Here is an 11,037-nt window from a genome sequence, read left to right on the forward strand (position 1 = left end):
TCCTGCTTAATAACCCTAAAGCTACTCATGGTGTAACAAAATATCACTCCTTCTTTTTTAATTTCACAATCCTTGTATGGCTGACTGTTTTTTTTTATTATTATTATTGTTTTTAAGGGCCGATTTTATGCCCCACATTTCTGCACAGTAAATTCAAGTGTTGCAAGTTTCATTCTTAGTTGCTCAAGTCTCAGTTCAACTTCCTTCATGACTCTTGCGGCTTTTATACGCAGCAAGAAACGTGTTTTCAGTGAAAAAGTCAAAAAAAGTGTTAAAAACCTGCAGTGCCTTACCTGTTTGGCACCAAACGACAGGCAGACAGCTGGCCACAAGCTGGCGAAGCATCTGAAGAGAGATTTTCTGCATTGTTGTGCATGGTTTGGTAAACACAAAGCTAAAGGAGAGTAAATATTTGATTGATATCCAAGTAAATGATAAATGCTATGTGTCTACTGATTGAAAAAGCAATTGTTTGCCATAATGACGCAAAAAGGATATGACAAATGAATTTTTAGCTCAGCTTTTCTAAGCATGGTAGTTTTATTGATGCTAGTCGTTTACACACGTCTCCTGATCCCCGTCTATTCTTCTTTGATGATCTCTCAAGCTTCTCCAGATTCGATGATCATCTGACATTTAGCTTTGTCTTCATTCATCCCACAGATTTGAATTGGGATTCGTGTCAGGGCCTTATGCAGCCCACTCATGTCATGTGAACTCACGCTCACTTTGGTTTTCTGGAAGTAGTTTTTCACCAGGAGTGACGTATGTTTTGGATCGCTGTCGTGCTGGAAGACAAAGAGATGACTCAGACCCAGTTTTTCAACTGGCTGGTTGAAGTTTTCTTTGAAAGTCTTCACATTTCCTTCTTTCTTCACGATTCTTTCCGTCTTGACGAGATTTCCAGTTCCAGACACGCTGAAGTATCCCCACAGGAATAATAACACAAAATATTTATGAATCAGTATCAATCAGTCAATCAATATTTATTTCTATAGCACATTTAAAAAGGACAGTGTCCATCAAAGTTCTTCACACAAGGTAGCAAAGCAGATTACAGCAAAAGGCAACAGAAACAGTTACAGTATACATAAACTTTCTCCAGGTTGTCCTTACCATACATCCATCTAGATTGAAGCAGTTTTCCTCAGTCTGCAACCTCGCAGTCCAATCCTGTTCAGTGTTCCAGTGATGCTATCAAGTTATCCAGTAGATTCTTGGCAGTGGTTCTGGGGTCTTTGGCCACATCTCTAACCAGTTTATTGTATGGTATTCTCTGATGATACTCCTCATTCCAGTTGACACTTGGGAATGCAGCGATGACTTTGTATATCCATCTCCTGCTTTGTGAGCATCAATAATTCTTTTTCTTAAGTCTAAACTGACTTCTTTTGTTTTCGGCACGATGCTTTCTTGAGTGACAGCTCAAACCCTCGCTGAAGTTTTATACTGTGTGTAAACTGGTAGATAACCCTCCGTTTTAACTTGTTTTACAAGGCTAGAGCATCACAAAGTTAAAATGCATCATTGCACAGCAGTGGTTGTGCTATGGCTCAATAAAATGGGGCTAATAATATTGAAACTTGCTAGTTTTTAATTTATTTCTGAAATAATTCTGTCATTGTGTGCAAATATAAGTAATTTATACTTTCTATGAAAAAAGTAGTATGCTCGGAATCCCTTTCTCTTTTAAAAAAATTACAAATATATTTATTTTATTACTGGATTTTTCTTTTAACTGATGATCATCATTCCATTAACATTTACATTTACATTTAAATTGGATTCAAATTAGCCATATGGCAACACAGAGGTAATTTAACTCTATATTTCTGGAATTACAGCAGTGCAATCCTCTGAAATGTAGCTGCTTATTAGTGTAATAGTATAAAGTTGATAGATACTCCAGTTCCTCTAAATGTACTTCCGACCTCTTATTTCGCTACTGTCCTCTCAAGCGTGCAGTTTAGGGTGTAAGTACAGGAGCAGGGGAGAGGTTAATGCCGCTGCTGTGTACAGCTGATCTGTGTTTTTCCTCCAAAGTACAAAGGGACCTATGTGCTCCACTTCTAATCCTGGAAATGAAATGAGCAGCAAGTTGGCTAATGGGCATTTTTAGAGAACAAGAGTTATTACAAAGCCCAGTGACATGAAAGGCTGCAGCTACAGCCACAGTATACTCATTCAGCGAACACGGGGCCGTGTGGCCCGGGCCAATCCCCCTACACTGTGCTCTTTGTTTCATTTTGAGCTAATTCCTTTGGTCGGTGCAATGTTTTTTCCTCTCACATTAGTTGGGAAACTGCTGATTTATCGATTTTTCTTTTTACATGGGGGTGGGAATGAAGCAGCTTGTCCAACACACAACTTCATGCAACACACAAAAAAACATATCAGGGCTTCAAGGAGAACTGCTTACGTATTTTAATGGACATATTTTAATCCTCGAGAAGTTTCTTACTGTTCAGTGTTTAATTTCTCATTTATATTCTTTCACATTTTGGAAGCTGTTTTGTACCTTTCAATAAGAAATAATCGACTCCTTCCAGATTACATTTTATGCCATGAATGATGAAAAACACAAAGTTGATTAATTTCTATTCTCCTCACAGATGCGGGTCTATGGCGGTGATCGTGTTCAAGCTCTCGGGTCTGCAGGGGGAAAACAAAAAGTCAGGTATTGGGTGGTCGACACTGTGGCTTCTGAACAAGGCAGCCCTGAAAGCACAAGATACCACGTGCCCTTTGAAGCATGAGTGACATGCATGAGAGGGCGATTCTGAGTAAAAACACTCTGCAGGATGACAGCGGTGCACCCCTTCATTTCAGTATCTCCAACAAGACAAAGACACCACTGTACTCGAGGAGTAAAGAGGTAGCTGAACATCTTGTTTCACTTTGTTGTTTTGTTCTTTTCTGTCTGTTATTTGTAGAGGTTTCGAGGCCTCTTGCTGAAGTTCCTGTCACTCTTGAAAAACGCGATGCATCTCGAAGGGAGTCAGAGAATAAAGGGACAATTTGCTTTCCACACTTTGATTTTTGTTTTGCACCTGTGTTTCTCCAACGTCTTTTAGAGCGCATAAAATAACAATAGTCTTCAACTCAGTACACGCTGGGGGAACCCTGAGGCCATCGTGACTTTGACCAGAAATAATCAGGATTGGAAATGTAAGTGCAGCATGTCAGCATTAAAAACAAAGAATTATTCAGAGCTTTGTGTCAGCAGGGTTTCATGAATGACACGAATGCTCAGGTGCACCTCGTTGTCTCCATTAGCAGCAGGCATGAGTTAGTGTCAACACCACAGCCTGAGTGCACAGAGCTGGCGGTGGAATAACACATTTCTAGGAAACTGCACGGGAAACATACAGTGGATTCCATGCCTGAAATGACATAGAGCCTATTTCCTATTGTGCTGCAGCTTTTAGAGATAAATGGATGCACTGATGAGTGTTTGTGGGATGTAGAACATGCACTGTATGCTTGCCAGCTTGAATTAAACCTTTCTTTCTTTCTGTTTTCTGCACTGCAAGAGACACATGTGGTCTAATGGAAAAGGGAGGTTCACCAGTGTCTCACGATGTAAGAAAGACAAAGAGCAGCACAACTGGAGGAAAATAGCAGTGGATGAAGAATGTTGCTTTAATTAAGGCAAACAACACCAGCTATTTTTGAGTTCTTAGAAAGAAGGCAGTTGGACTTGTTTGGGTTTGTGAAGAAGTTTCTTCTGTAGTTCTAAAATCAATCTCAGAGTTCCAGGTATTTAAACCCACAGTGGGAGCCTTGGAGGTGGTCCTTAAGGTCTTCGTCCCATTATTAATCAGTCTTTACATGAGGCGTGAGTCATTACTGTCACTGGGGCCACTGTTTGGTTTCTCCTAAGAAGACTGATGGTTTGAGAGAGGAGTAAATGAGGCAACAACATCCACTGTGAATGACCACAGCTGAAGAGAGGCGGTGGCTTATGACACCAGCTATATATAATGCAGTCTGACCTTCCCAGGTGTTGCAGTCCCTACTGACACCTTGCCTCAGGTGACCTCAATAGCTCTCGTTGACCCCAGCTATGGCATGCCTATTTAACACCTTGTCGTGGCCTGGCTTATGATGACTCAAATGATAAATGTGAGTCAGGACCACCTCCAAGGGCACTGCCTCACAGCCTCTTGGATGAGAGCATATATGCCTGTATGAACCTAAAGAATGCTGCGCTTTTATATGAAACATGGAAACTGACTCCAAATGACTCCACAGCTGTTAGAAGTTGAACCCTCTGCCCACCATTTTAATTCAAGCACGCTTCTCTGGCGTGAACTCAAAGAAGATTATTGGAAAGAACTCATCATACACTGCCGGTATTTGAAGCATAAATTAGGTTCATGTGACACTTAGTAATCTTCTTTATGGCTAAGAGGAACAAATGCTAATGAAACTGCGAAATAACATGCAGATGCTCTCAAGATAATAACCGTGGCGTGCGCAGGAGAAGAAGCCTTTAAGGTGCCACTGTACATAATTTAAGAGTTTTTTCATCCTTATGACTAATGTGATGACACATTGAACGTTACTGATTCAGACTTGATCACTTTAGCAACCAAACAGTTCTGGTCTGCTGTGCATTAAGACCCCCCTAAAACACAGATCGGATCTTGTTTCATGATGTTTCATGATCGTGGTGGGAAATTAGAAATGCATCTGTTTGGTAGATTTCAGCACACTTACATGTTCATTCATAAGGAAATGTTTTTCTTTATAACATTAACATTGCTGTTTACCTTAATCCTAACCGGACACTCCTCCAGCCAAAGGGGACAATGTGGCAGATACATGAAAACACCACCCTCTTCTGGAATTTGACTGTAATTGACATATGAAATGTTCCAACCGGTTCTAATCCCTAGTAAACTATGCTTAATGTAACATTAACGTTACGTTTGCCTTTTCACTGTAATGACACAGCATTAAAGTGAATAATGTTTCAAATTCGGCTTTTAAGATTATAAAAGGATTTTGACTCTGTCCTCTTCTCACAACATGTTGTTTCCAAATATTATCAGTGGAGTGAGTGATCGCTGGGCACTTAATGACTTTTTGTAGTTATTCCGATGTATGAGCTTATATGTTAATTAAACTGAGCTCAATATTTTAACTTCTGTCCGTTATTTGTGGATCACCTGTGATTCTGAATATCAGCTGTTAATTAATTCAAATAACTTCAATTAAATGTTATTTCTAAAGCATCAAGGTAAACAGTCACCACGAGGTGTTTTATAGTGTAAGGAAAAGACCCTACAAAAATGCTGACCCCCCCAACAATGAAATTACCCTCTATGAGCAAGCACTTGGCAACAGTGGGAAGGAAAAACCCCCTTTTAACAAGAAGAAACCTCTGGCAGAACCACACTCAGGGAGGGGCAGCCATCTGCCACATTGGGGGGGGAAGAGACAAAAGAAAAACACTAGAAGAGAGCCAGATGTTAATAATAACTAAATCACAGTGTATAAACACAGAGAGTGAAAAGAGGTGAATGAAAAAGGAAGAAACACTCAGTGCATCATGGGAAAACCCCATGATTTGGTTCAGAGCAGTGAGCAAGTGCACATAACCATGTGACATTCTGCAAACATATGGATGCACAGTGCATATATATATTCTTACATCTAGGGCATGCATATAGACCCTGAGAGAGCAGTGAGACTGCGCTTCCCTGAAGTTTTGTTTAAGTTTCCTTGTATTTAGTTTTGCTTCCTAGGGCAATTTTCATTGCTCTCATTATTTTTGGTTAATAAATGTCTCTCTCCCTCTTTTTTCTTTTCTTTCTTTTCTCGTTCTTTCGTTCTTTCTTTTTTTAAAACACATATTTCTGCCTCAAGACCTACAGCTTAATAATCTCTTTAAAACTTTCTGCTGCTAAATAACAACTCCCCATATATAGGGTCTTAGTGCTACAACAATCAACAGTTTATCTAAACTGTGGTTTTGAAGAATGCAAACTACAGGGAGATAAAGAAAAATGTAATTAACTATAGTTCCCAGTGGAACGATCTGTTATCATCAAGCTCAATCTGTTATCTGCGTTGTAAATTCTTGACGTTTGTTTGCACTGCATAGTGCGTAATGCTTCATTCCGAGTAACAACATAACCCCAATATCAGTTAAGCCAAAGTCCATACTCACTTAACCTGCAGATAATTTGTAACATTGTATAGAAATAAAAGATTACAATGAAAACAAGTTTATACTGTTCTTATCTGTCTTTACACCTGACTACTGATATGTAGTACTCATCGGCCAGCAGGACATCTATGATTTTCCACCACATGCCAAAGTTGATTTATCAGGGAAGGTATTTTTGTCCAGAGTACTGCAGCTCACTGGATATTTTCTCTTTTTCTGACCAATCTCTATGAATTCTAGAGATGTTTGTGTAGGAAAATCCAAGCAGAGCAACAGTTTCTGAAATACTCCAACCAAGCTGTCTGGCATCAACAACTGCGCCATGTTCAAAGTCACTTAAATCACCTTTCTTCTTCATTTTGATGCTCAGTTTGAGCTTTGCTAGATTGTCTTGACCAGGTCTACATGCCTAAATGCGCTGAGCTGCTGCCATGTGATTGGCTGATTATATATTTGTCGTAATGAGGAGTTGAACAGTTAGTGGCTCCATAGCGTTGCAGTTTATATATTTGCTTAACACTTAAAATTTCCTAATTTGCTGCCAGGAAGAGGCAATAATCTCAGAAGGAGAGCAGCTGGAAGAAGTTGTACCTAATGATGAGTCTGATGAGTGTATGTATCATGTTAATTTGCAGGCAGTTCAGGAACACCTAACCTAACCCGTCACTGAATCAGAACTTTTTTTGTTTGACTTTGTATGACTTCATACTAACATCAAACTCATTTTGGTGCATATAAGTCTTATATTGGAAATTGGTGCAAACAGCACACTGTAACTCACCCTCCCTTTAAGCCAACTTTTTTCTGATTGGCTGTCTGAAGCCTGAACTTTTATTATTATTTGCACATACACTGATTTCATTTTTTGAACTTTGGCCATGTTCAGTAGGAGCATGTGCCACTGGAGTGCATATATGACAGATAATGAGGAAAAGTAGAACAGGTTCACACAGTTCACAACAAGCTTGTTGATCAGTAGGAGAGATAGATTCATGATACTTGAACTGATTTATTTTTGTAGATCAGCCACGATAAAAACAATCGTGTAAACCGGACCTCCTACTGCCATGTCATCAGCATATTTTAATGTCCTAATAATGTTTTTATGTGTTTCATTCTGAATAGAAAACAATCATGATCATAACACACACTCCCAGGGGGCATAACCTCATCAGAAAGATGTTCCCTGATCCTGCTCCTCCATGTTTTACAACACCCAAACACTTCCATTTACCTCCAGTGGAGGTTCATGCTGTCAGAAAAAGATAATTACACTTTTCCATGTTTTCTTGTAAAAATGAATTTACTTCCAAGGATAACGAGTTTTGTCGCTGTTGATTAATTTGCTGATTATTCTTGTGATTACCCTGCTGTACTTTTGACCACCAGCAGCTATGGAGCAGTGTTTTTAAGAGGTGGTTGCCATTTTGTGTGGAACAACCACATTTCTGCAGCTGATTTCTTACCATTCGTGATGGTAGCATGCAAGGATGAGACAGCAATGCCCCAATAACGGGAATAAATAAGATTCATGTCAAGTAAACATGCTTATATGTACAAGGAAGAGTGCATAAGATGCATAGGATGGGAAAAACAATGCTAGAAACATGAACAATAAACATAAATTGGATCTAAAAATTTATGGTCTGGTCAGAAAACAGTCCCAAGTTTCAGTTTTGATGATTTACAGTGTCTCGTTTTGCTCAAACAAAGCAATAAAACCACAACATCAATGATTTAGTAGCCCATTCAGCTCATGATCCATCACAGTACACAGGTTACTGTAATGTGTAAGGCACAGAAAGAAAGTTTTCTTGTCAGAAAACCACAATCAAATCAAGGACAAATTAATCTCCTGCAACACCAAATACAAGCGTTTGAGTTCAGGAGTTTTATGAGCACGTGGTCAGTTGTAAACAAAGTCCATAAAAAGCATGAAACACATCAGCATGCCATAGCAGTGACTGTAATGTTAGCGCAATGGTGACGGGAAGGCCCCAAACATACCCTCCTAATGTGGGAACCAGCTAATATGACCACTCCCTCCAGCAACGCAACTAACATGTGCAAGTTGTGCAGCAAAGTGACATTTTAAACCATCACATCACTTGGTAAAATTCTCATACTGTGCATGATAAATATGGAGACAGGTTGGAATCAACATGAAGAATCTTAATCTAACAAAGGCTTGACCCCAGATCTTGGCTGGCCCTAACCTAGCTCAGAACAATGTTAAATGTGCCCTTGACCTTTCCATTATTTTACAGAGAAGATCACTGTGTTTAATGAATTTGAATTAAATTTTACACCAAAACAGTTCTTTTGCTCTGATAAAATACATATGAAGCAATAATTTTGAATAAAATGCAACAGAAATATATAAAATCAGAGGTTTATTTACTTAAACAATTAATCATTATGGAAAAATGCTTGGTATAAACTGAATGTATACCAATCCAGTAAATGTCATTTGACCAGATTCCAATAAATGTAATGTTTTGCATTTTGTAACTAAATGACATGGAAAATTTCCATGTAATCAAGCTACTTAAAGTTAACATTTTGGGTGTAAATTGTAGTTATTCATGTATTTATTTATTTATTAACTGTAAGCAACACTGTAGAGGGAGTAGTGATTGTTGTGAATTGTGGACAAATTGATGCCTTGTTGTGGCTTGAGACTTTTGGTCCTTCAGCTTCGATGCGCTTATAATATAAACAAGAGAAAAGCAGACAACGAATGAGAATGATTGGGTTTAATGCTTTAAAATATACTTATTATGAACAGAGTTCTTATTCATTTTTGTCAGTTCTGTATTTAAAAGGCAAGATTTACATAATCTGAGGTGTCCTTAAATAAATAAATGATCAATACTAATCTTTTAGTAATATTATTCATTATTATTTATTATGTTAATTTGTATTAATATTATTAATATTAACATTAGATGTGTATGTCTGCTAAGTAACAACATGAATCAGGAACACATACAATTAGCATACAATTGTTTTTGTGTAAGTACATACCTCTGTACCCAACAGTGTCATAAAATGCAGGAAATACTCAGCTGGCTACTGAGCGGAGATGATCTGACGCAAAGCTGCAGTTTACAGTTTCTCCACAAGATCGCAGCAGAGATCACAGCTTTGTCTTGTCACATAAATTCCAGGTATGCCTTTGTGATCTAAGATGAAAAGGCGAAAATACCAACCTTATTAAAAGCATTCCTTCCCGAACGACGTCAACACAATGCCCCGCATTCCTCTGGGGATTCGTATTATGAAATAAATCAGGTCAACATGTCATTTAAACAGAGGAGGCTATTTTCCATTGCATCACCGGAGTGGTCAACCAAGCCAACAAGTTCCAGGAAGAGGCATAACACTTTTATCATCAGAGCAGGTGCTTTACTGTTATATTTCAGATATGCCGTTTCACTTCCTCATGTGGCATTTTTGTAATAAGGAGATCAGAAAGACTCCTAAATTACACCTTTTCCCGTTTGAGCTACATGGAAAAACAAAGCATATAGTTTTTAAATGAAAGATAATGTTGGAAAAGGCTATTCTGTCATTTATGTATTTTACAAACCTTAAAATCATTTCTAAAAATCCACTGAAATACTATAAATTACCCTGTTGTCATTTTTATTTTATGAAATGACATCATAGATAATCAAGGAAGTATCTGATAAAGCCCTAGTGAGCGTAATATCCAACAAGGACAGCTATAATGCTTTGGGGAAGTTTGTGAAGTCTGCTGTTTACATTTAGGTGGTTGGGAAACTTTAATGATCCCGGATAAAAGGAAGGATAAAGTTTACACTTGTGGCAGGATGATCTCACACAGACACACAGTGTGCCTTAGTCCGTTTCAAAACACCTCACCTTAAGTTAATATTTACCACAAAAACTTTTGTTAACCATGACTTTAATTTCAATAAATGCACTAAATAGCCTTCTTAGATCAGACAATCATTGTTAAAAGTGAAACTAATGATTGTCTGACACGAAGGTACTAGGGTAAGATAAGCAGGGTCCCAACTGAACAGTTAACATACACCAATAATTTACAGTCTGAGCTTTTTGCTGAGACTGGTATGGGTGGTTATGACATTCTTGGCTTTAAAATAGTTTGCTAGCAGCTCGCTAGTAATCAGAGCTAGCAACCGGAGCTAGCAACCAGAACTAGCAACCACAACAAACTATGTATAGTTTATGAAAAGTGTAACACAAAGTTACATGTTTTGAAATGTGGTGGTTGCTGCATCGAGGCACAACTTTCATTTTGAAGGTGAACATTGTACATTTCGAACCGCGCGGCTCGGAGCTAGTAGCGAGCATTTGAAGACAAGATGTGTCTTCCATACAAACTACCAGTAACAGCTTTGGGCTGCTAGCAACCAAAGAAGTCGTTTTTGGTGGAACACTCTCATTGACACTAGTTTCTTCTTGTAACCAGTCAGGAAAAACCAATTTTTCCCTGGCAACTGTTAGTTGTATCCCTTTCAATATAGTGGACAACTCTCACATGATGTCACGTAACATGACATGAGAAATCGCTGTTGTTCAGCCACAGATGCTGTTAATTAGACAATATGCTAATAAAATATAAAAATTCCACCCACCATAATTGAAGCTATATTAAACAGAGAAATCTATTAAAGTGCTCCAAAAGACACTGACAACTGAACTGGAGTTACCAATCCAGTTCTGGAGTTTGAATCAATGGCGCTGATGACCTGCGGACAATTGCCACATCTGTCAAAGTAGCCATGACCCTAACTTTTAACCTTAGGAAAATCCAAGCTCTGTCCACACCTGTATGGGTATTTTGGTAAACGTAGCTTTTTCTATGC

This window comes from Simochromis diagramma, unplaced genomic scaffold (genome assembly GCF_900408965.1).
Source record: "Simochromis diagramma unplaced genomic scaffold, fSimDia1.1 OVJJ01000753.1, whole genome shotgun sequence".
Classification (NCBI taxonomy): domain Eukaryota; kingdom Metazoa; phylum Chordata; class Actinopteri; order Cichliformes; family Cichlidae; genus Simochromis; species Simochromis diagramma.